This window comes from Rhinoraja longicauda, chromosome 14, assembly GCF_053455715.1.
Source record: "Rhinoraja longicauda isolate Sanriku21f chromosome 14, sRhiLon1.1, whole genome shotgun sequence".
NCBI classification, from domain to species: Eukaryota; Metazoa; Chordata; class Chondrichthyes; order Rajiformes; family Arhynchobatidae; genus Rhinoraja; species Rhinoraja longicauda.
In genome coordinates, this window is record NC_135966.1 from 4,367,583 (window position 1) to 4,392,860 (window position 25,278).

Below are 25,278 nucleotides of genomic sequence, written 5' to 3' on the forward strand. Positions count from 1 at the left end.
ACAATTCCCTGGCCTCTCAACCCCATTCTCCTGCCTTCTCCCCATAACCCCTTGCCACTCGTACTAATCACTGGAGTTTAGAAGGATGAGAGGGGATCTTATAGAAACTTATAAAATAATAAAAGGACTGGACATGCTAGATGCAGGGAAAATGTTCCCAATGTTGGGTGAGTCCAGAACCAGGGGCCACACAGTCTAAGAATAAAGGGGAGGCCGTTTAAAACTGAGATGAGAAAAAAACCTTTTCACCCAGAGAGTTGTGAATTTGTGGAATTCTCTGCCACAGAGGGCAGTGGAGGCCAATTCACTGGATGAATTTAAAAGAGAGTTAGATAGAGCTCTAGGGGCTAGTGGAATCAAGGGATATGGGGAGAAGGCAGGCACGGGTTACTGATTGTGGATGATCAGCCATGGTCACAATGAATGGAGGTGCTGGCTCGAAGGGCCGAATGGCCTCCTCCTGCACCTATTTTCTCTGTAATCACATGAGCACACTTGCTTGACTGGGAGTTGATACTGTGAGGTGCATCATATTAATACATGTCCTCTCAACATGACTGCAGTTCACGAGACAAGCAGAACGGAATGGTTCATGAATCACGGCCACTTCTTGAACAGACAAGTGGAAATTGTAAATCTTCAGTTATTTAAGTGATTTTAGACTCCATGGCAAAGGATCACAGTTTATAGACAATAGACAATAGGTGCAGGAGTAGGCCATTCGGCCCTTCGAGCCAGCACCGCCATTCAAAGTGATCATGGCTGATCATTCTCAATCAGTACCCCGTTCCTGCCTTCTCCCCATACCCACTGACTCCGCTATCCTTACGAGCTCTATCTAGCTCTCTCTTGAATGCATTCAGAGAATTGGCCTCCACTGCCTTCTGAGGCAGAGAATTCCACAGATTGACAACTCTCTGACTGAAAAAGTTTTTCCTCATTTCCGTTCTAAATGGCCTACCCCTTATTCTTAAACTGTGGCCCCTTGTTCTGGACTCCCCCAATATTGGGAACATGTTTCCTGCCTCTAACGTGTCCAACCCCTTAATAATCTTATACGTTTCGATAAGATCCCCTCTCATCCTAGGTTTAAGCACCCTTTCTGCGATAGTTTAGTTGAGTTCATTGTCACGTGTACCAAGGCACAGCTGACCCGGTGGACCGAAGGGCCTGGTTTCAGTGCTGTATCTCCAAACCTTGTTGCATTTCTGAAGAAGGGTCTCGACCCGAAACGTCACCCATTCCTTCTCTCCAGAGATGCTGCCTGTCCCACTGAGTTACTCCAGCATTTTGTGTCTACCTTACATTTCTTTTAGTTTAGTTTAGTTTAGAGATACAGCGCGGAAACAGGCCCTTCGGCCCACCGGGTCCGCGCCGCCCAGCGATCCCCGCACACTAACACTATCCTACACCCACTAGGGACAATTTTTACGTTTACCAAGCCAGTTAACCTACATACCTGTACGACTTTGGAGTGTGGGAGGAAACCGAAGATCTCGGAGAAAACCCACGCAGGTCACGGGGAGAACGTACAAACTCCGTACGGACAGCGCCCCTAGTCGGGATGGAACCCGGGTCTCTGGTGCTGTATTCGCTGTAAGGCGGCAACTCTACCACTGCGCCACCGTGCCACCTTCTGTCCCTTCAGCATTCAAGGATCATGCGTGCACGGTATCACCAATTGCATTTAGTATTCAATCGTTAGAGGAGCTCTGTTGAACTTCTACATGTGTACGGTGGCGAGTATATTGGCTCGATGCATCATGGCCTGGTTCAGCAACTCAAACGCCCAGGAACGAAGATTACTGGGAGAACGTACAAACGCCGCACAGAGGCCACCCATCGTTAGGATCGAACCCGGATCTCAGGCGCTGTAAGGAGGCAACTCGACCGCTGCGCCACGTCCTATGTTATCCCACCTCTCCACACACGCGGGGCAATTCACAGAGGGCCAAATAACCCTACAAAGCCGTGCATTCATGGTTTCCCCCCTCGGTCCACACGACAATTAAACACTCGTAGACTCTTGAAGCTGTAGCGTGGCGTTGCAAAATGGAGTTTCAAATAATCCCCTGGTACCTTTCAAGAAATTGGTTAGAAAGAGTCCTGACACGCTGAAGCAGAGTGGATCAGCGCTGCACGCAGTGTAACCTTGTGGGCTAGATTTAGACTGAAGAAGGGTGCTGCCTCGAAGGGCCGAATGGCCTACTCCTGCACCTATTGTCTATTGTCTATTGAAACAGGCCCATCGGCCCACCTTGCCCACACCCACCAACATGTCCCATCTACAAGAGTCCCACCTGCCTGTGTTTTGCCCATATTCCTCTCAACCTGTCCTATCGATGTACCTATGTAAAAGTCTTGCAGCGCCGGAGACCCAGGTTCGATCCTAACCACAGGTGCTGTCGATATGGAGTTTGTATGTTCTCCCTGTGACTGCGTGGGTTTTCTCCAGGTGCTCCGGTTTCCTCCCACGCTCTCAAGCCGTCCAGGTTTGTAGCTTAATTGGCTTCAGTAAAAACTGTAAATTGTACACAGTGTGTAGGATAGTGCTAGTGTACACAGTGTGTAGGATAGTGCAAGTGTACACAGTGTGTAGGATAGTGCTAGTGTACACAGTGTGTAGGATAGTGCTAGTGTATGCAGTGTGTAGGATAGTGCTAGTGTACGCAGTGTGTAGGATAGTGCTAGTGTACACAGTGTGTAGGATAGTGCTAGTGTACGCAGTGTGTAGGATAATGCGAGTGTAACCAGTGTGTAGGATAGTGCTAGTGTACGCAGTGTGTAGGATAGTGCTAGTGTACGCAGTGTGTAGGATAGTGCTAGTGTACGCAGTGTGTAGGATAGTGCTAGTGTACGCAGTGTGTAGGATAGTGCTAGTGTACGCAGTGTGTAGGATAGTGCTAGTGTACGCAGTGTGTAGGATAGTGCTAGTGTACGCAGTGTGTAGGATAGTGCTAGTGTACACAGTGTGTAGGGTAGTGCTAGTGTACACAGTGTGTAGGATAGTGCTAGTGTACACAGTGTGTAGGACAGTGCTAGTGTACGCAGTGTGTAGGACAGTGCTAGTGTACGCAGTGTGTAGGATAGTGCTAGTGTACGCAGTGTGTAGGATAGTGCTAGTGTACGCAGTGTGTAGGATAGTGCTAGTGTACACAGTGTGTAGGATAGTGCTAGTGTACACAGTGTGTAGGATAGTGCTAGTGTACACAGTGTGTAGGATAGTGCTAGTGTACACAGTGTGTAGGATAGTGCTAGTGTACACAGTGTGTAGGATAGTGGTAGTGTAGGGGTGATCGCTGATCAGTGCGGACTCAGTTTTGGGCTTGTTTCCGCACTGTATCTTTAGTTTAGTTTAGTTTAGAGATACAGCGCGGAAACAGGCCCTTCGGCCCACCGGGTCCGCGCCGACCAGCGATCCCCGCACACTAACGCTATCCTACAACCACTAGGGACAATTTTTACATTTACCAAGCCAATAAACCTACAAACTTGTACGTCTTTGGAGTGTGGGAGGAAACCGAAGATCTCGGAGAAAACCCACGCAGGTCACAGGGAGAACGTACAAACTCCGTACAGTACAGCGCCCGTAGTCAGGATCGAACCTGAGTCTCCGGCGCTGCATTCGCTGTAAGGCAGCAACTCTACCGCTGCGCCACCGTGCCGCCCTATGCAGAGGGACGTCAATTATGGGCAGTGGGTGCCTGGGTCGGTGTGGGCTGACGGAGAGCTTCATTTGTTTGCATTACTGTCTGGTGTCACCACACAGTTAATCATTCTGTCCATGCACTCCGAGTCTCTTTGGACAGACAGACATTTGACATGTAGTGTAAGAAAATACCTGCAGATGCTGGTACAAATCGAAGGTATTTATTTCACAAAATGCTGGAGTAACTCAGCAGGTCAGGCAGCATCTCAGGAGAGAAGGAATGGGTGACGTTTCGGGTCGAGACCCTTCTTCAGTCTGAAACGACCCGAAACGTCACCCATTCCTTCTCTCCCGAGATGCTGCCTGACCCGCTGAGTTGCTCCAGCATTTTGTGAAATAAAAGACATTTGGCACGTCATATTTCCATGCATACGAAACAAACAAGTGAATCTAAGCCCTTCTGTTCAGCTTCCATCTAATTACACCAGAAACAATTCCAAATTCGTAACTCCATTCGAAAAACAAAGTCTTAGAGCCATCCGACCACAACCAGAGAGCAGTGCTGAACTACTATCTGCCTCATTGGTGACCAACGGACTATCCTTGATCGGACTTTACTGGGTTTACCTTGCACTAAACGTTATTCCCTTTGTCATGTATCTACACACTGTGAATGGCTCGATTGTAATTGTGTATTGTCTTTCCCCTGACTGGTCAGCACGCAATAAAAGCTTTTCACTGTACCTCGGTACACGAGACAATAAACTAAACTGAACTGAACTGTACTGGAGTGATGCAGCGTGGAAACGCTAAGATAGAGCTCCTAAGGATAGCGGAGTCAGGGGGTATGGGGAGAAGGCAGGAACGGGGTACTGATTGAGAATGATCAGCCATGATCACATTGAATGGTGGTGCTGGCTCAAAGGGCCGAATGGCCTCCTCCTGCACCTATTGTCTATTGTCTATTGAAACGGGCCCATCGGCCCAACTTGCCCAGACTGACCAACATATCCCATCTACAAGAGTCCCGCCTGCCTGTGTTTGGCCCATATTCCTCTCAACCTGTCCTATCGATGTACCTATGTAAAAGTCTTGCAGCGCCGGAGACCCGGGTTCGATCCTAACCACAGGTGCTGTTGATATGGAGTTTGTAAGTTCTCCCTGTGACTGCGTGGGTTTTCTCCAGGTGCTCCGGTTTCCTCCCGCGCTCTCAAGCATTCCAGGTTTGTAGCTTAATTGGTTTCAGTAAAAACTGTAAATTGTACACAGTGTGTAGGATAGTGCTAGTGTACACAGTGTGTAGGATAGTGGTAGTGTACACAGTGTGTAGGATAGTGCTAGTGTACACAGTGTGTAGGATAGTGGTAGTGTACACAGTGTGTAGGACAGTGCTAGTGTACACAGTGTGTAGGATAGTGGTAGTGTAGGGGTGATCGCTGATCAGTGCGGACTCAGTTTTGGGCTTGTTTCCGTGCTGTATCTTTAGTTTAGTTTAGTTTAGAGATACAGCGCGGAAACAGGCCCTTCGGCCCACCGGGTCCGCGCCGACCAGCGATCCCCACACACTAACACCATCCTACAACCACTAGGGACAATTTTTACATTTACCAAGCCAATTAACCTACAAACTTGTACGTCTTTGGAGTGTGGGAGGAAACCGAAGATCTCGGAGAAAACCCAGGCAGGTCATGGGGAGAACGTGCAAACTCCGTACAGACAGCACCCGTAGTCGGGATGGAACCCGGGTCTCCGGCGCTGCATTCGCTGTAAGGCAGCAACTCTACCGCTGCGCCACCGTGACCGCCGTATCTCTAAATTTAAAAAGCAGGGATAACACAATGTGACACAGGTGATGAATGAAGTACAGCTTCGGAAATCAAGTTGGACATTGGTGATAAGAATAAATTGGAATGAGACGGAATGTGATAATTGCATCAATTAAATGTGATTAAGGCCAAGATTAACTTTTTTAATCACAGAATTAATTGGCAATTATTTGTTGTAATCACTTGACAGGCCCAATGCCTAAGTGAAACCACCTGGACAATCAGAATCTACCCAGATTTGCTCCTTCTGTCATTGGCAGTACTGACCCTGAATGTCCCGACCCGAAACGTCACCTATCCATGTTCTCCAGAGATGCTGCCTGACCCGCTGAGTTACTCCAGCACTCTGTGAAACGTCACCTATCCATGTTCTCCACAGATGCTGCCTGACCCGCTGAGTTACTCCAGCACTTTGTGTCTTTTTATGCATTGAAACGCCAACTGTAAATCCTTGCACGTCCTTTTAATTGACCCACTGCAAAATCTCCACAAGGTAGGCCTACTTTCCCGTTTCAAGAAGGTTCTCGACCTGAAACGTCACCTATTCCTTTTCTCCAGAGGTGCTGTCTGATTCGCTGAGTTACTCCAGATTTTTGTGTCTATCTTCCTACTTTGAAGTTGTTCTCCATCTCTCCCTGACAGGAGTTCTTTAGTTTAGTTTAGAGATACAGCGCAGGCACAGCTGACCCGGTGGACCGAAGGGCCTGGTTTCAGTGCTGTATCTCCAAACCTTGTTGCATTTCTGAAGAAGGGTCTCGACCCGAAACGTCACCCATTCCTTCTCTCCAGAGATGCTGCCTGTCCCACTGAGTTACTCCAGCATTTTGTGTCTACCTTACATTTCTTTTAGTTTAGTTTAGTTTAGAGATACAGCGCGGAAACAGGCCCTTCGGCCCACCGGGTCCGCGCCGCCCAGCGATCCCCGCACACTAACACTATCCTACACCCACTAGGGACAATTTTTACGTTTACCAAGCCAGTTAACCTACATACCTGTACGACTTGAGTGCGGGAGGAAACCGAAGATCTCGGAGAAAACCCACGCAGGTCACGGGGAGAACGTACAAACTCCGTACGGACAGCGCCCGTAGTCGGGATGGAACCCGGGTCTCTGGTGCTGTATTCGCTGTAAGGCGGCAACTCTACCACTGCGCCACCGTGCCACCTTCTGTCCCTTCAGCATTCAAGGATCATGCGTGCACGGTATCACCAATTGCATTTAGTATTCAATCGTTAGAGGAGCTCTGTTGAACTTCTACATGTGTACGGTGGCGAGTATATTGGCTCGATGCATCATGGCCTGGTTCAGCAACTCAAACGCCCAGGAACGAAGATTACTGGGAGAACGTACAAACGCCGCACAGAGGCCACCCATCGTTAGGATCGAACCCGGATCTCAGGCGCTGTAAGGAGGCAACTCGACCGCTGCGCCACGTCCTATGTTATCCCACCTCTCCACACACGCGGGGCAATTCACAGAGGGCCAAATAACCCTACAAAGCCGTGCATTCATGGTTTCCCCCCTCGGTCCACACGACAATTAAACACTCGTCGACTCTTGAAGCTGTAGCGTGGCGTTGCAAAATGGAGTTTCAAATAATCCCCTGGTACCTTTCAAGAAATTGGTTAGAAAGAGTCCTGACACGCTGAAGCAGAGTGGATCAGCGCTGCACGCAGTGTAACCTTGTGGGCTAGATTTAGACTGAAGAAGGGTGCTGCCTCGAAGGGCCGAATGGCCTACTCATGCACCTATTGTCTATTGTCTATTGAAACAGGCCCATCGGCCCACCTTGCCCACACCCACCAACATGTCCCATCTACAAGAGTCCCACCTGCCTGTGTTTTGCCCATATTCCTCTCAACCTGTCCTATCGATGTACCTATGTAAAAGTCTTGCAGCGCCGGAGACCCAGGTTCGATCCTAACCACAGGTGCTGTCGATATGGAGTTTGTATGTTCTCCCTGTGACTGCGTGGGTTTTCTCCAGGTGCTCCGGTTTCCTCCCACGCTCTCAAGCCGTCCAGGTTTGTAGCTTAATTGGCTTCAGTAAAAACTGTAAATTGTACACAGTGTGTAGGATAGTGCTAGTGTACACAGTGTGTAGGATAGTGCTAGTGTACGCAGTGTGTAGGATAGTGCTAGTGTACGCAGTGTGTAGGATAGTGCTAGTGTACACAGTGTGTAGGATAGTGCTAGTGTACACAGTGTGTAGGATAGTGCTAGTGTACACAGTGTGTAGGATAGTGCTAGTGTACACAGTGTGTAGGATAGTGCTAGTGTACGCAGTGTGTAGGATAGTGCTAGTGTACACAGTGTGTAGGATAGTGCTAGTGTACACAGTGTGTAGGATAGTGCTAGTGTACACAGTGTGTAGGACAGTGCTAGTGTGCGCAGTGTGTAGGACAGTGCTAGTGTACGCAGTGTGTAGGATAGTGCTAGTGTACGCAGTGTGTAGGATAGTGCTAGTGTACGCAGTGTGTAGGATAGTGCTAGTGTACACAGTGTGTAGGACAGTGCTAGTGTACGCAGTGTGTAGGATAGTGCTAGTGTACACAGTGTGTAGGACAGTGCTAGTGTACGCAGTGTGTAGGATAGTGCTAGTGTACACAGTGTGTAGGATAGTGCTAGTGTACGCAGTGTGTAGGATAGTGCTAGTGTACACAGTGTGTAGGATAGTGCTAGTGTACACAGTGTGTAGGACAGTGCTAGTGTACGCAGTGTGTAGGATAGTGCTAGTGTACACAGTGTGTAGGATAGTGGTAGTGTAGGGGTGATCGCTGATCAGTGCGGACTCAGTTTTGGGCTTGTTTCCGCGCTGTATCTTTAGTTTAGTTTAGTTTAGAGATACAGCACGGAAACAGGCCCTTCGGCCCACCGGGTCCGCGCCGACCAGCGATCCCCGCACACTAACGCTATCCTACAACCACTAGGGACAATTTTTACATTTACCAAGCCAATAAACCTACAAACTTGTACGTCTTTGGAGTGTGGGAGGAAACCGAAGATCTCGGAGAAAACCCACGCAGGTCACAGGGAGAACGTACAAACTCCGTACAGTACAGCGCCCGTAGTCAGGATCGAACCTGAGTCTCCGGCGCTGCATTCGCTGTAAGGCAGCAACTCTACCGCTGCGCCACCGTGCCGCCCTATGCAGAGGGACGTCAATTATGGGCAGTGGGTGCCTGGGTTGGTGTGGGCTGACGGAGAGCTTCATTTGTTTGCATTACTGTCTGGTGTCACCACACAGTTAATCATTCTGTCCATGCACTCCGAGTCTCTTTGGACAGACAGACATTTGACATGTAGTGTAAGAAAATACCTGCAGATGCTGGTACAAATCGAAGGTATTTATTTCACAAAATCCTGGAGTAACTCAGCAGGTCAGGCAGCATCTCAGGAGAGAAGGAATGGGTGACGTTTCGGGTCGAGACCCTTCTTCAGTCTGAAACGACCCGAAACGTCACCCATTCCTTCTCTCCCGAGATGCTGCCTGACCCGCTGAGTTGCTCCAGCATTTTGTGAAATAAAAGACATTTGGCACGTCATATTTCCATGCATACGAAACAAACAAGTGAATCTAAGCCCTTCTGTTCAGCTTCCATCTAATTACACCAGAAACAATTCCAAATTCGTAACTCCATTCGAAAAACAAAGTCTTAGAGCCATCCGACCACAACCAGAGAGCAGTGCTGAACTACTATCTGCCTCATTGGTGACCAACGGACTATCCTTGATCGGACTTTACTGGGTTTACCTTGCACTAAACGTTATTCCCTTTGTCATGTATCTACACACTGTGAATGGCTCGATTGTAATTGTGTATTGTCTTTCCCCTGACTGGTCAGCACGCAATAAAAGCTTTTCACTGTACCTCGGTACACGAGACAATAAACTAAACTGAACTGAACTGTACTGGAGTGATGCAGCGTGGAAACGCTAAGATAGAGCTCCTAAGGATAGCGGAGTCAGGGGGTATGGGGAGAAGGCAGGAACGGGGTACTGATTGAGAATGATCAGCCATGATCACATTGAATGGTGGTGCTGGCTCAAAGGGCCGAATGGCCTCCTCCTGCACCTATTGTCTATTGTCTATTGAAACGGGCCCATCGGCCCAACTTGCCCAGACTGACCAACATATCCCATCTACAAGAGTCCCGCCTGCCTGTGTTTGGCCCATATTCCTCTCAACCTGTCCTATCGATGTACCTATGTAAAAGTCTTGCAGCGCCGGAGACCCGGGTTCGATCCTAACCACAGGTGCTGTTGATATGGAGTTTGTAAGTTCTCCCTGTGACTGCGTGGGTTTTCTCCAGGTGCTCCGGTTTCCTCCCGCGCTCTCAAGCATTCCAGGTTTGTAGCTTAATTGGTTTCAGTAAAAACTGTAAATTGTACACAGTGTGTAGGATAGTGCTAGTGTACACAGTGTGTAGGATAGTGGTAGTGTACACAGTGTGTAGGATAGTGCTAGTGTACACAGTGTGTAGGATAGTGGTAGTGTACACAGTGTGTAGGACAGTGCTAGTGTACACAGTGTGTAGGATAGTGGTAGTGTAGGGGTGATCGCTGATCAGTGCGGACTCAGTTTTGGGCTTGTTTCCGTGCTGTATCTTTAGTTTAGTTTAGTTTAGAGATACAGCGCGGAAACAGGCCCTTCGGCCCACCGGGTCCGCGCCGACCAGCGATCCCCACACACTAACACCATCCTACAACCACTAGGGACAATTTTTACATTTACCAAGCCAATTAACCTACAAACTTGTACGTCTTTGGAGTGTGGGAGGAAACCGAAGATCTCGGAGAAAACCCAGGCAGGTCATGGGGAGAACGTGCAAACTCCGTACAGACAGCACCCGTAGTCGGGATGGAACCCGGGTCTCCGGCGCTGCATTCGCTGTAAGGCAGCAACTCTACCGCTGCGCCACCGTGACCGCCGTATCTCTAAATTTAAAAAGCAGGGATAACACAATGTGACACAGGTGATGAATGAAGTACAGCTTCGGAAATCAAGTTGGACATTGGTGATAAGAATAAATTGGAATGAGACGGAATGTGATAATTGCATCAATTAAATGTGATTAAGGCCAAGATTAACTTTTTTAATCACAGAATTAATTGGCAATTATTTGTTGTAATCACTTGACAGGCCCAATGCCTAAGTGAAACCACCTGGACAATCAGAATCTACCCAGATTTGCTCCTTCTGTCATTGGCAGTACTGACCCTGAATGTCCCGACCCGAAACGTCACCTATCCATGTTCTCCAGAGATGCTGCCTGACCCGCTGAGTTACTCCAGCACTCTGTGAAACGTCACCTATCCATGTTCTCCACAGATGCTGCCTGACCCGCTGAGTTACTCCAGCACTTTGTGTCTTTTTATGCATTGAAACGCCAACTGTAAATCCTTGCACGTCCTTTTAATTGACCCACTGCAAAATCTCCACAAGGTAGGCCTACTTTCCCGTTTCAAGAAGGTTCTCGACCTGAAACGTCACCTATTCCTTTTCTCCAGAGGTGCTGTCTGATTCGCTGAGTTACTCCAGATTTTTGTGTCTATCTTCCTACTTTGAAGTTGTTCTCCATCTCTCCCTGACAGGAGTTCTTTAGTTTAGTTTAGAGATACAGCGCAGAAAGAAGCCTGTGGCCAACACCGAGTCCGTGCCAACCAGTAGGGTTGCCAACTATCTCACTCCTAAATAAAAGCCAAGGTGACGTCACCGACCCGCACCCCAAGTGACCTCACCCAGCCAGCGGCCACGTGCTCCCGCTCCATCAATGGCGGCCACCCGAGCATGGAAGGTGGGTTGCTACGCAACCTCCATTAGGTGGCGCCCGGGCCTCCAGGCCTACACTGTCCGGATCTACAGTGTCCGGAACTACAGCATCCGGACCAATAGCGTCTGGACCTACAGCGCCCGGACCTACAGCATCCGGGCCAACAGCGCCCCCCGGGCCTAATACAGGACAGGGGCGGTCCCTTACGGGACAAACCAATTTAGCCCAAAATTTGGGATGTCCCGGCTAATACAGGGCAGTTGGCGACCCTACCAACCAGTGATACCCGTACACTAACACTATCCTACACACACCAGGGCAATTTACAATCTTTACCGAAGCCAATTAACCTACAACCCACAGGTCCTTGGAATGTGGGAGGAAACCGGAGCACCCGGAGAAAACCCACGTGGTCACAGGGAGAACGTACAAACTACACACACAGACAGCACCTGTAGTCAGGATGGAACCCGGGTCTCTGGCGCTGTGAGGCAACGAGCGACTCTAACACCGCGTCACCACTTGTATACACTGGAATTTAGAAGGATGAGAGGGGATCTTATCGAAACGTATAAGATTATTAAGGGGTTGGACACGTTAGAGGCAGGAAACATGTTCCCAATGTTGGGGGAGTCCAGAACAAGGGGCCAGAGTTTAAGAATAAGGGGTAGGCCATTTAGAACGGAGATGAGGAAGAACTTTTTCAGTCAGAGAGTTGTGAATCTGTGGAATTCTCTGCCTCAGAAGGCAGTGGAGGCCAATTCTCTGAATGCATTCAAGAGAGAGCTAGATAGAGCTCTTAAGGATAGCGGAGTCAGGGGGTTTGGGGAGAAGGCAGGAACGGGGTACTGATTGAGAATGATCAGCCATGAACACATTGAATGGCGGTGCTGGCTCGAAGGGCCAAATGGCCTCCTCCTGCACCTATTGTCTATTGTCTATTGTCACCGTGACACCCTCTGCACCGTTCTACGTTCTAAGTAAACAACGTCACCATTCAATGATTGCTCCAAGTTTAACTGAAACCTTTTCGTATGGTGCAGTGGGTCAGAGAAAATATGAATTTGGCTGGAGAATAAGTGCAATGGTGTGCGGTTTATGGAGAATACTTACAACTGGAATGAGTTTGCCACAAGAATTTTTATTTAAACTGACGAAATGTGTAGTTTATGAAATTCTTCATATCAGATATCTGGGTCAAAAAAATCCTCCGCTACCCTCCTCAAAGGACAAATGGGAAACTGGGGAATTGCTGCACACTTTGAACTGTTACTTTTTAGATTTTTAGATTTAGAGATACAGCGCGGAAACAGGCCCTTCGGCCCACCAAGTCCGCGCCGCCCAGCGATCCCCGCACACTAACACTATCCTACACCCACTAGGGACAATTTTTACATTTTCCCAGCCAATTAACCTACATACCTGCACGTCTTTGGAGTGTGGGAGGAAACCGAAGATCTCGGAGAAAACCCACGCAGGTCACGGGGAGAACGTACAAACTCCGTACAGACGGCGCCCGTAGTCGGGAGTCAGGATCGAACATGACTCTCTGGCGCTGCATTTGCTGTAAGGCGGCAACTCTACCACTGCGCCACCGTTCCGCCCCGATCTTGTGGAACGTCTGTCATGCAGTCAGTAGAGATACATGATAGAGTTGCCGCCTTACAGTGAATGCAGCGCCGGAGACCCGGGTTCCATCCCGACTACGGGTGCCGCCTGTACGGAGTTTGTACGTTCTCCCCGTGACCTGCGTGGGTTTTCTCCGAGACCTTCGGTTTCCTCCCGCGCTCCAAAGACGTACAGGTTTGTAGGTTAATTGGCTTGGTATAAATGTTAAAAATAATTGTCCCAAGTGGGTGTATGGGACAGTTGGCAACCCTAGCCGAAGAGCTTGTTTCAACACTGTATCACTCTATGACTCGATGTGTTAATGCACTTATTGCTGGTCCTCGATTCCCCTACTCTACAACTTTTTTTACCGAAGCCAGTTCTAATGGAGCTGGGGAAGTGTGAATGTCACTGTAATCCCCCACAGTGAGATCTGTGCTGGCAAAGTGCCAACACACTTTCGCCTCCAGTGAAGAACAAAGTCACTCGCTCAACATTGTTATCCAAAGAGATCGGGCTTCGTTTTAATTCAGTTTCCAACCTAATTAATTTTTTATCAATTCACCCAAAATTTAGTCTGAAGAAAGAAACAATTTGCAGATGGCAATTACTCACTCTCAGCGAAGAAAGACTAGGCTGTTACAGCAAGGAGCATCATTCCTCAAAAGAACATTCACGGACCCTACGTAATGATGTCATTGAGGCCTCCCTTCCGTTGACTCCATTTACACCTCGCGCTGCCTCGGCAAGGCCAGCAGCATAATCAAGGACCAGTCTCACCCCGGCCTCTCCCTCTTCTCCCCTCTCCCATCGGGCAAAAAGTTGTAGAAGTGTGAAAACGCACACCTCCAGATTCAGGGACAGTTTCTTCCCAGCTGTTATCAGGCAACCGAACCATCCCACCACAACCAGAGAGCAGTGCTGAACTACTATCTACCTCATTGGAGACCCTCAGACTATCCTTGATTGGACACTCTGCTGGCTTTACCTTGCACTAAACGTTATTCCCTTATCAATGTATCTGTGCACTGTAAATGGTCCGATTGGAATCCTGTATTGTCTTTCCAGCTGACTGGTTAGCACGCAACCAAAGCTTTTCACTGCACCTCGGTACACGTGACAATGAACTAAAGTGAGAACTGATAGCTGAGTGCTCTGGGGTATCGGGGTCGGGGCACCCCTGGGGCACGGTCGTTGAGCCGTGGCGGTCAGAGGCCAGAGGGCGGCGCATTCCCGAGTCCAGGTTTCAGGACTTCCCAGCCAAGGTCCTGACCTCTGGAGCTCCCCCCCCCCCAAATATCCGATAGCTAAAGCTCAACATTGATCGAGCTGTTGGTCAACTGTGCTGATATTCCTTTCCATGGGGTGGTGCCAAATGCCATTTGACAAATTGATCTGGTGAATCTTCAATACGTTAAGTGCTTTTAACAAATGGGTGGTCAAGAAGGCTTTCGGCACGTTGGCCTTAATCAGTCAGAGTAGTGAGTATAAGAGATAGATAGACAATAGACAATAGGTGCAGGAGGAGGCCATTCGGCCCTTCGAGCCAGCACCGCCATTCAATGTGATCATGGCTGATCATTCTCAATCAGTACCCCGTTCCTGCCTTCTCCCCATACCCCCTGACTCCGCTATCCTTAAGAGCTCTATCTAGCTCTCTCTCGAATGCATTCAGAGAATTGGCCTCCACTGCCTTCTGAGGCAGAGAATTCCACAGATTCACAACTCTCTGACTGAGAAAGTTTTTCCTCATCTCTGTTCTAAATGGCCTATCCCCTTATTCTTAAACTGTGGCCCCTGGTTCTGGACTCCCCCAACATCGGGAACATGTTTCCTGCCTCTAACGTGTCCAACCCCTTAATAACCTTATAAGATCCCCTCTCTGATGCTGGAATAGCTCAGCAGGTCAGGCAACACCTCTGGTGAAAGGAATATGTGACATGTCAGGTCGAAACCCATCTTCAGACTGTGAATCAGGGGAGAGGAAAACTAGAGGTATGAAAAGGTATGAAGATTGAGCCTGGATGCTGGGAGTTAATGTCACAGTTGTACAAGACATTAGTGAGGCCACATTTAGAGTATTGGGTTCAGTTTTAGGCACCATGTTTTAGGACAGACGTGTCAAGCTGTGCATGGAAGATTTAAGAGGATGTTACCAGGATTGGAGGGCCTGAGCTATAGGGAGAGGTTGAGCAGGCTAGGACTCTAGGTTGAGCAGGAGGATGAGGGATGATCTTATAGAGGTGTACAAAGTCATGAGAGCATTGGATCGGGTGGATGCACAGAGCCTTTTGCCCAGAGTCGGGGAATGGAGAACCAGAGGACATAGGTGTGAAGTGAAGAGGGAATGATTTAAGAGGAATCTGAGGGGTAACATTTTCACAAAGGGTGGTGGGTACATGGGTCGAACTGGCGGAGCAGGTGGTTGAGGCTGGGACTGCTGCAACATTTAAGTAATCCAGGTACATGGCTAGGACAGGTTTTGAGGGATATGGGCCAAATACAGGGACTGGTGTAGATAGGGCATGTCGGTCGGCATGGGCTAGTTGGGCCGAAGGGCCTGTCTCCACGCTGTATCACTCCATGACACAAAAAAATGCAGGCAGGTGGGACTGATGTAGATTGGGCATGTCGGTGGGCAAGGGCTGATTGGGCCAAAGGGCCTGTTTCCACACTGTATGACTCTGTGACTCCAGGCGCTATATAAATGCAAATATTCACTGGAGTTTAGAAGGATGGGAGGGGATCTTATAGAGATGTATAAAATTATTAAAGGAATGGACAAGCTAGATGCAGGAAAAATGTTCCCAACGTTGGTGGAGTCCAGAACCAGGGGCCACACAGTCTAAGAATAAAAGGGAGGCCATTTAAAACTGAGGTGAGAAGTAACTTTTTCACCCAGAGAGTTGTGAATTTGTGGAATTCTCTGCCACAGAAGGCAGTGGAGGCCAATTCACTGGGTGGATTTAAAAGAGAGGTAGATAGAGCTCCAGGGGCTAGCTGGATCAAGGGATATGGGGAGAAGGCAGGCACGGGTTACTGATTGTGGATGATCAGCCATGATCACAATGAATGGGGGCTGAATGGCCTCCGACTGAACCTATTTTCTATGTTTCTATGTAATCCATCACAGTACAGGCTGGACCCATTTCTCAGGGGCACTGCCTTCTTTGAATTGCTGTTAAATATTTTGTTTCTGATTTTTTTTAAATTGTCGATGTGGCTGGGAAACCAACTCATTGCCTCGTTTTTTCAATCAACTCAAGGAGAAGGCAATCACACCAGCCGAGTTTGAGTATATTAAATTGGTTTCAAATTGACTTGGGAGACTGCTGGTGGAGATGATAAGGAAGCTTTATATAACTCGGCCTCTGTGCTTCGGTCTCAAAACCCGCCGTTCGCTATGCCTCTCGCAGAGTAATCAGTGTTTTGGGAGAACCGTGTGTGTGATGATACCATAAAAATGCAGAATATATCTCATCAATTCAGAGATTTTTGTTTTTTTTCTTTTTAGATGTTTCTGCAAGTTTCTGCCGACTAAAATGGCGCTGTGACATACTACGGTTTTTAGGGTCGAGTGGTCTATCTTGCTCTGCTCTATTATCTTTGCTTCAGACTGATGTCAGGGGAGGGGTCCCGCCCCTTCCCCTGACATCAGTCTGAAGAAGAGTCTCGACCCGAAACGTCACCCATTCCTTCTCTCCAGAGATGCTGCCTGTCCCGCTGAGTTACTCCAGCATTTTGTGTCTACCTTCGATTTAGACCAGCACCTGCAGTTTTTTTTTCCTAGAGATTTTTTTCCAGCTGAGTTTAACCTCAGAGAATTCAGAGCAAAAAAGCAAAGGAATTCTCTGCCTCAGAAGGCAGTGGAGGCCAATTCTCTGAATGCATTCAAGAGAGACCTAGATGGAGCTCTCCCCCCCTACATCAAAGATAGACATTCCCCCCCCTACATCAAAAATCTTCTAACCCACCTCTCTAACTCCAGGTCCCTCAGGTCGGCCGACTTGGGGCTACTCACTATCCCGCGGTCTGGGCTTAAGCTCAGGGGTGACCGCGCTTTTGCGGTTGCAGCTCCTAGACTGTGGAACAGCATCCCTCTCCCCATCAGAACTGCCCCCTCCATCGACTCCTTTAAGTCCAGGCTCAAAACCTATTTCTACTCCCTAGCGTTTGAGGCTCATTGAGGAGGCGCTGTGAACTGTTCTGTATGTGCTGTTATGTTTGCGTGCTACTGTATGCTTCATTTTTTTCCTTAGTACCTAATCAGATGTACAGCACTTTGGTCAACGTGGGTTGTTTTTAAATGTGCTATACAAATAAAATTGACTTGACTTGACTTAAGGATAGCGGAGTCAGGGGGTATGGGGAGAAGGCAGGAACGGGGTACTGATTGAGAATGATCAGCCATGATCACATTGAATGGCGGCGCTGGCTCGAAGGGCCGAATGGCCTCCTCCTGCACCTATTGTCTATTGTCTAAATGCAGCACTCTGATCTAAAACAATTCTGACAGGTTGCCATGACATCGTAGACAGATATTATCACATCAGCAACCACCGCCTCCTGGAATAACAATTTTCCCCTTCACTGGACAAATTTGCAAACTCAACTCTGGATAACTTTAAAAAAAGATAAACAGCTGCCTGGATTGTAAATCTGAGTGAAATTAAATGTTATGCATATTTACAAGGGGCGTCCGCGGTAGAGTTGCTGCCTCACAGCGCCAGAGGCCCGGGTTCGATCCTGACTACGGGCGTTGTCTGCACGGAGTTTGTACGTTCTCCCCGTGACCTGCGTGGGTTTTCTCCGGGTGCTCCGGTTTCCTCCCACACTCCAAAGACGTGCAGGTTTGTAAGGTAATTAGCCGAGTGTGTGTAGGATAGTGCTAGCAGACGGGGTAATCGCTGGTCGGCATGGACTCGGTGGGCCGAAGGGCCTGTTTCCGTGCTGTTTCTCTAAAGTTGAAAGTAGAGAAAGCCTCTTAGAACTTGAGGTCTGGTGCACATCAAACAATTGAAGTAAATATCAAAATAAAGACAGGGTTCAGAGTGAGATATAAACTGAAGCTCCCAAGACCAGATTCAGGGAAAGAATCGGGTAGAGAATTATTTTGTTGGTATCAAGCAAGGAAATTCACAAGGAATAACAGAGTGTGACATGGAACTGTTTATTTCTTGATTATTACATAAAGTCAAGTTATAAAGTCCTGACACGAAACGTCACCTATCCATGTTCTCTAGAGATGCTGCCTGACCCGCTGAGTTACTCCAGCACTCTGTGAAACGTCACCTATCCACGTTCTCCAGAGATGCTGCCTGACCCGCTGAGTTACTCCAGCACTCTGTGAAACGTCACCTATCCATGTTCTCCAGAGATGCTGCCTGACCCGCTGAGTTACTCCAGCACTCTGTGAAACGTCACCTATCCATGTTCTCTAGAGATACTGCCTGACCCGCTGAGTTATGCCAGCACTTTGTCTTATTTTGTAAATAAGCATTTGTAGTTCCTTGCGTCTACATCTGAAGTCCAAGCTTCGCTTTAATTCATGTATAGTTCAGACTAAGAGCGGCACGGTGGCGCAGTGGTAGAGTTGCTGCCTTACAGAGCCAGGGTTCGATCCTGACTACGGGTGTTGTCTGTACCGAGTTTGTACGCTCCCCCGTGACTTGCGTAGGTTTCCTCCCACACTCTAAAGACGCACAGGTTTGTAGGTTAGTTGGCTTGGTAAATGTAAATTGTCCCTAGTATGTGTAGGATAGTGTTAGTGTGCGGGGATCGCTGGGCGGCGCGGACCCGGTCGGCCGAAGGGCCTGTTTCCACGCTGTATCTCTAAACTGAACTAAACTGATGAATACCTCATCTTACTGTGAGTTAGTTTCAACTGAATCATGACCTTTTGATCCAATATCTGTCATTATAGACAATAGACAATAGGTGCAGGAGGAGGCCATTCGGCCCTTCGAGCAAGCACCACCATTCAATGTGATCATGGCTGATCATTCTCAATCAGTACCCCGTTCCTGCCTTCTCCCCATACCCCCTGACTCTGCTATCCTTAAGAGTTCTATCTAGCTCGCTCTTGAATGCATTCAGTGAATTGGCCTCCACTGCCTTCTGAGGCAGAGAATTCCACAGATTCACAACTCTGATTGAAAACGTTTTTCCTCATCTCCGTTCTAAATGGCCGACCCCTTATTCTTAGGGGGTAATCACAACAGAGAATGGCCAGTCCACTGTTCTGAGTGAAAGGAATTCAAGAGGAAACAGTCCAAATCATTCTTAAGGCAGGATAATTTTGAATGATTTTCACTTTAGAAATAAATATAGATTGGTCCAAACTCTAGACATCAGATCTCTTAAAAAAAGAGGCCATTATGAATGTGCCCAAAGTAATATTTAAGGCAAGGACCCAGGGTTACAAAAATAACATTCATTAAACTATTGTGTAGTCTGAGAATTTAATTAAAAACAAATTATGTTTGGAATGTCAATTGTCTTCCACTTCCAATTTAACTTCAGTGCTGCCAGCACTGAATTAGATATTCCATTTTCATAAGTTCATAAGTTCTAGGAGCAGAATTAGGCCATTCGGCCCATCAAGTCTATTCCGCCATTCAATCATTGCTGATCTATCTTTATCTCTCGACCCCATTCTCCTGCCTTCTTCCCATCACCCCTGACACCCTGTGTGGCAATGACTTCCACAGATTCACCACCCTCTGACTAAAGAACTCCCTCCACAAGTACAATAGGTAGACCTTTCACCGTCCGGCGCGGCCTGGAACCTGGCAACTACAACAGCCTGACCGCGGGAGAAGACGGCAGGGGAAGAGAAATGACATTCTGGCCTTCCATCACAGTGAGGAGGGACTGGAGGAGACTCACTGTGATGGATGTTTGTTTTTTTGGATGACAATAAAGGGTGATTCTGATTCTGATTCCGATTCAAAGGGGAAGGCACAGAGTGCAGAATATAGTTCTCAGCATTGTAGCGCACCAGTTCCAGAGGCAAAGTCCAATGTCCGCAATGGGGTAGAGGTGAATCGGACGGTACCCTAGCTTATGGAAGGACCGTTCAGAAGTCAGATAACAGAGGGGAAGAAGCTGTCCCTGAGTCTGGTGGTGCGCGCTTTCAAGCTTCTGTACCTTCTGCCCGATGGGAGCGGGGAGAGGAAGGAATAAACGGGGAGGGAGAAGTCTTTGATTATATTGGCTGCTTTTCAGAGGCAGCGTGAGGTGTAGATGGAGTCAATGATGAGGAAGGTCACACTTGTTCACACAAAGGATGGTACAGTTCTGGAATATTTCGTTTCAATATCAGTTTTAGAGATACAGTGCGGAAACAGGCCCTTCGGCCCACCAAGTCTACTCCTGCACACATTTTCTATGTATCTATGTATCTACACACACTAGGGATCATTTACAATTTTACCCAGCCAGTTAACCTACAAACCTGCACGTCTTTGGAGCGTGGGAGGAAACCGGAGCACCCGAACGAAACCCACGCAGGTCACAGGGAGAACGTACAAACTCCACACAGACAGCACCCGTAGTCAGGATCGAACCCAGGTCTCTGGCGCTGAGGCAGAATCTCTACCACTGCGCCACCATGCCGCCCAGAAAAAGGGTGAATGTTCACACTTTCATTAGTCAGAGGGTGGTGAATCTCTGGAATCTTGCATAGACCGGGTCAGCGATAAGCGTAATGACTCAAACAAATAATAACGGAGACCCTCCTTGACGTCTTACTGGTAAGCATGTCTGGAGCAATGATTTTATTCAACTACCAGACATGCTTACTAGCAAGACGTCAAGGAGGATCTCTGTTATTATTTGTTTGAGTCATTACGCTTATCTATGCAAGTGGCAGCTTGGGAGCTAATTGATATAGACGAGAAGCTGGCCGCTACAGCCACAGACGGCCGTGGAGGCCAAGACAATGGATATTTTTAAGGTGGAGATTGACAGGTTCTTGATTACACATAGAAACATAGAAAAATAGAAAATAGGTGTATGAGGAGGCCATTCGGACAGTACCGCCATTCAATATGATCACGGCTGATCATCCTAAATCAGTAACCCATTCCTGCTTTCTCCCCATATCCCTTGATTCCGTTAGCCCTAAGAGCTATATCTAACTCTCTCTTGAAAACATCCAGTGAATTGGCCTCCACTGCCTTCTGTGGCAGAGAATTCCACAGATTCACAACTCGCTGGGTGAAAGGGTTTTTCCTCATCTCAGTCCTAAATGGCCTCCCCCTTATTCTTAAACTGTGACCCCCCCTGGTTCTGGACTCCCCACCCTCACCCCCAATATGGGGAACATTTTTCCTGCATCTAGCCTGTCCAATACCTTTAAAAAATGATATGTTCCAATAAGATCCCTTCTAAATTCCAGTGAATTAGTACAGGTGTCGGGGGTTATGGGGAGAAGGCAGGAGGAGAATGGGGTAGAGAGGGAAAGATAGATCAGCCATGATTGAATGGCAGAGTAGACATGACAGGTCGAATTGCCTAATTCTGCTCCTAGAATTTATGAACTCATACAATAATATATTACAATATTGAGAGAAAATTAAATGTGGAACTTTCAAGATTGAGATTAGAATTTAATTATTTAGAGACAATAAGATACATAGAACATATAGCACCTTAAACCTATGGAAAACATGTTGGAAAATAAGCTACCATTAAGCAAGAAAGGTCTCGACCCAAAACATCACCCATTCCTTCTCTCCAGAGAGGCTGCCTGTCCCGCTGAGTTACTCCAGCATTTTGTGTCTATCTTCACAGCAAGGGAGATGTTTCTTTCAAGAGGTTTGGGACGAATAGTTAACAAAACCTCACAAGTTTACTTAATACATATAATAATGTGACAAGTAAACTGGAGTAGAAAATAATCTTAAATCAATGCATGTCAATGATCTTATCAACTCCTCCAGCACATCTTCAAGTCATCACCTGTAATTGTTTGAGAGACGTCAGCTGGATTCGGCCCTGCTGTTAAACAATATTCGTCTTTAAGCTGCAACCTGTGATTTTAGGATTGATTCTGGTTCATGTAATTGTAGCACTGAGGATTTTTGCTACAATTTTATTGACATTGTATGAAAGTTGTAAATGCCTACAATTGTGCCGCACTAAAATGCCAGCGAGCAACTTTCAAGATAGAGATTGCAGCAGCACGGTGGCACAGCGGCAGAGTTGCTGCCTCACAGCGCCGTAGGCCCGGGTTCGATCCTGACTACGGGTGCTGTCTGTACGGAGTTTGTACGTTCTCCCCGTGACCTGCGTGGGTTTTCTCCGAGACCTTCGGTTTCCTCCCACACTCCCAAGACGTGCAGGTACTGTGTGCAGTTTTGGTCTCCAAATTTGAGGAAGGATATTCTTGCTATTGAGGGCGTGCAGCGTAGGTTTACTAGGTTAATTCCCGGAATGGCGGGACTGTCGCATGTTGAAAGACTGGAGCGACTAGGCTTGTATACATTGGAACTTGGAAGGATGAGAGGAGATCTTATCGAAACGTATAAGATTATTAAGGGGTTGGACACATTAGAGGCAGGAAACATGTTCCCAATGTTGGAGGAGTCCAGAACAAGGGGCCACAGTTTAAGAATAAGGGGTAGGCCATTTAGAACTGAGATGAGGAAAACCTTTTTCAGTCAGAGAGTTGTGAATCTGTGGAATTCTCTGCCTCAGAAGGCAGTGGAGGCCAATTCTCTGAATGCATTCAAGAGAGAGCTAGATAGAGCTCTTAAGGATAGCGGAGTCAGGGGGTATGGGGAGAAGGCAGGAACGGGGTACTGATTGAGAATGATCAGCCATGATCACATTGAATGGCGGTGCTGGCTCGAAGGGCCGAATGGCCTCCTCCTGCACCTATTGTCTATTGTCTAACCCCATTCTCCTGCCTTCTTCCCATAACCTGTGACACCCGTACTAATCAAGAATCTATCAGTCACTGCCTTAAATGAATAAGCGGTATGAATAATTGATTTCTCTAGCTTCAAGTAACCATTGGTTTCCCACCCTCTCCGTCCCCCACCCCCCCCCCCCCCCCCCCATCCTAGTTGGCCGGTTAGTTTCACTCTCTGCATCCCTTCAATATCACCTCTTCCACAGCCAACAATGGACCATTGTGGGCTCCACCTTTCCATGGTCATTGGTGCCTGCTCTGAATTGTTCCGAACCTTTTCATACTTTTAGTTTCCCTCTCCCCTAACTCTCGGTCTGAAGGAGGGTCTCGACCCGAAACCACATCTTCCTTTTCTCCAGAGATGTTGCCTGACCCACTGGGTTACCCTTCAGTGTTCATCTTCAGTGTAAACTAGCATCTGCTGTTCCCTCCTGCACAATGTACTTTCATCAAACTCAAGAAACATAGAACTGCAGATGTTGTTTAATACACAAAAGGACACAAAGTGCTGGAGTAACTCAGCTGATCAGGCAGCATCTCTGGAGAAAATGGATAGGTGAAGCTTCAGGTCAAGACCCTTCCTTAGACTGATTGTAGGGGGGGGGAGAAAAAGCTCATAAGGTCATAAGGAATAGTAGAATTCGGCCCATCAAGTCCACTCCGCCATTCAATCATGGCTGATCTATCTCTCCCTCCTAACCCAATTTCCCTGCCTTCTCTCCATAACCTCTGACACCCGTACTAATCATGAATCTATCTATCTCTGCCTTAAAAATATCCACTGGATTGGCCACAGCCTCTGTGGCAAAGGATTCCACAGATTCACCACCCTCTGACTAAAGAAATTTCTCCTCATCTCCTTCCTAAAAGAACGTCCTTTAATTCTGAGGTTATGACCTCTAGTCTTAGACTCTCCCACTAGTGGAAACATCCTCCACATCCACTCTATCCAAGCCTTTCTCTATTCTGTATGTTTTAATGAGCTCCCCTTCATTCTTCTAAACTCCAGCGAATACAGGCCCAGTGCCATCTTAGGTCCACTTAGTACCTAAGATGGACACAAAAAGCTGGAGTAACTCAGCGGGACAGGCAGCATCTCCAGAGAGAAGGAACGGGAGACGATTCGGGTCGAGACCCTTCTTCACACTAGTCAAGTGAAAGGGGATAGGAGGGAGTGATAGATAGACAATAGACAATAGGTGCAGGAGGAGGCCATTCGGCCCTTTGAGCCAGCACCGCCATTCAATGTGATCATGGCTGATCATTCTCAATCAGTACCCCCTTCCTGCCTTCTCTCCATACCCCCTGACTCCGTTATCCTTAAGAGCTCTATCTAGCTCGGCCATGATTGAATAGCGGAATGGACTTGATGGGCCGAATGGACTAATTCTACTCCTATTCCTTATGACCTTGTATAGACGATGGTGTAGAGAGAGAAAGAACAATGAATGAAAGATACGCAAAAAAGGTAACGATGCTAAGGGAACAGGCCATAGTTAGCTGTTTGGGATTACCTACCAAACGTTGTCCTGCCTCTCCCCTGTTCCAGCTTTTTTCACCCCCTCACAATCAGTCTGATGAAGGGTCACGACCTGAAAAATCACCCATCCATGCTGCCTGACCGCTGAGTTACGCCAGCCTTTTGTGTTCTTCAGTTTTGTCCAGCTGTTTGCAGTCGAGAGCTGGAATCGAGTCAATTCAATGATACTTTATTGTCACGTGTACCTAGGTAGAGTGAAGGACTTTGTTCTTGCATTTAACCTGGTAAAATCATACAGCACGCCTTACCGAGGCTGCACACAAAAGTCGCCACTTATCTGGCAAATTGTGTGGAGAACTCATGATGGTTTCGTTTCGTTTAGAGATACAGCGCGGAAACAGGCCCTTCGGCCCAACGGGACCGCGCCGACCAGCGATCCCCGCACATTAACACCATCCTGCAAACAGTGGGGACAATTTTTACATTTTTACTCCAAAGACGTACAGATTTGTAGGTTAATTGGCTGGGCAAATGTAAAAATTGTCCCTAGTGTGTGTAGGATAGTGTTAGTGTACGGGGATCGCTGGGCGGCGCGGACCCGGTGGGCCGAAGGGGCTGTTTCCACGCTGTATCTCTAAATCTAAATCTAATTTACCAAGCCAATTAACCTACAAACCTGCACGTCTTTGGAGTGTGGGAGGAAACCAAAGATCTCGGAGAAAACCCACGCAGGTCACGGGGAGAACGTACAAACTCCGCATGGACAGAACCCGTAGTCGGGATGGAACCCGGGTCTCCGGCGCTGTGAGGCAGCAACTCTACCGCTGTGCCACCGTGACCGCCAAATAACTGTTGTTTTCACAAGCTTTAAGAATTTGGACTTGATTATTGATTTTGTTATCCCTGTACCAGTAGAGTTGCTGCCTTGCAGCGCCAGAGACCCGGGTTTGATCGCCGACTGGGTCGCTGGTCTGTACAGAGTTTGTGCGTTCTCCCTCTGACCTGCGTGGGTTTTTTTCGAG

The 25,278-nt window shown here is 47.9% G+C and overlaps 1 protein-coding gene across 4 annotated transcripts in view; it reads right to left on the reverse strand.

Moving 5' to 3' along the window:
* sgcd (sarcoglycan, delta (dystrophin-associated glycoprotein)) overlaps positions 1–24,310 on the reverse strand; it is a 231,276-nt gene extending 206,966 nt beyond the window's left edge. The window contains exon 1 of one of the 4 annotated variants that reach the window (XM_078411036.1): positions 24,295–24,310. The gene's annotated coding sequence lies outside the window, so the exon portion shown is untranslated. Of the gene's footprint in view, positions 1–6,468; positions 6,490–17,547; positions 17,816–24,294 lie in introns of those variants that run through there. The other 3 variants (XM_078411033.1, XM_078411034.1, XM_078411037.1) reach the window with 3 other exon arrangements.
* Positions 24,311–25,278: the final 968 nt, after the last annotated feature.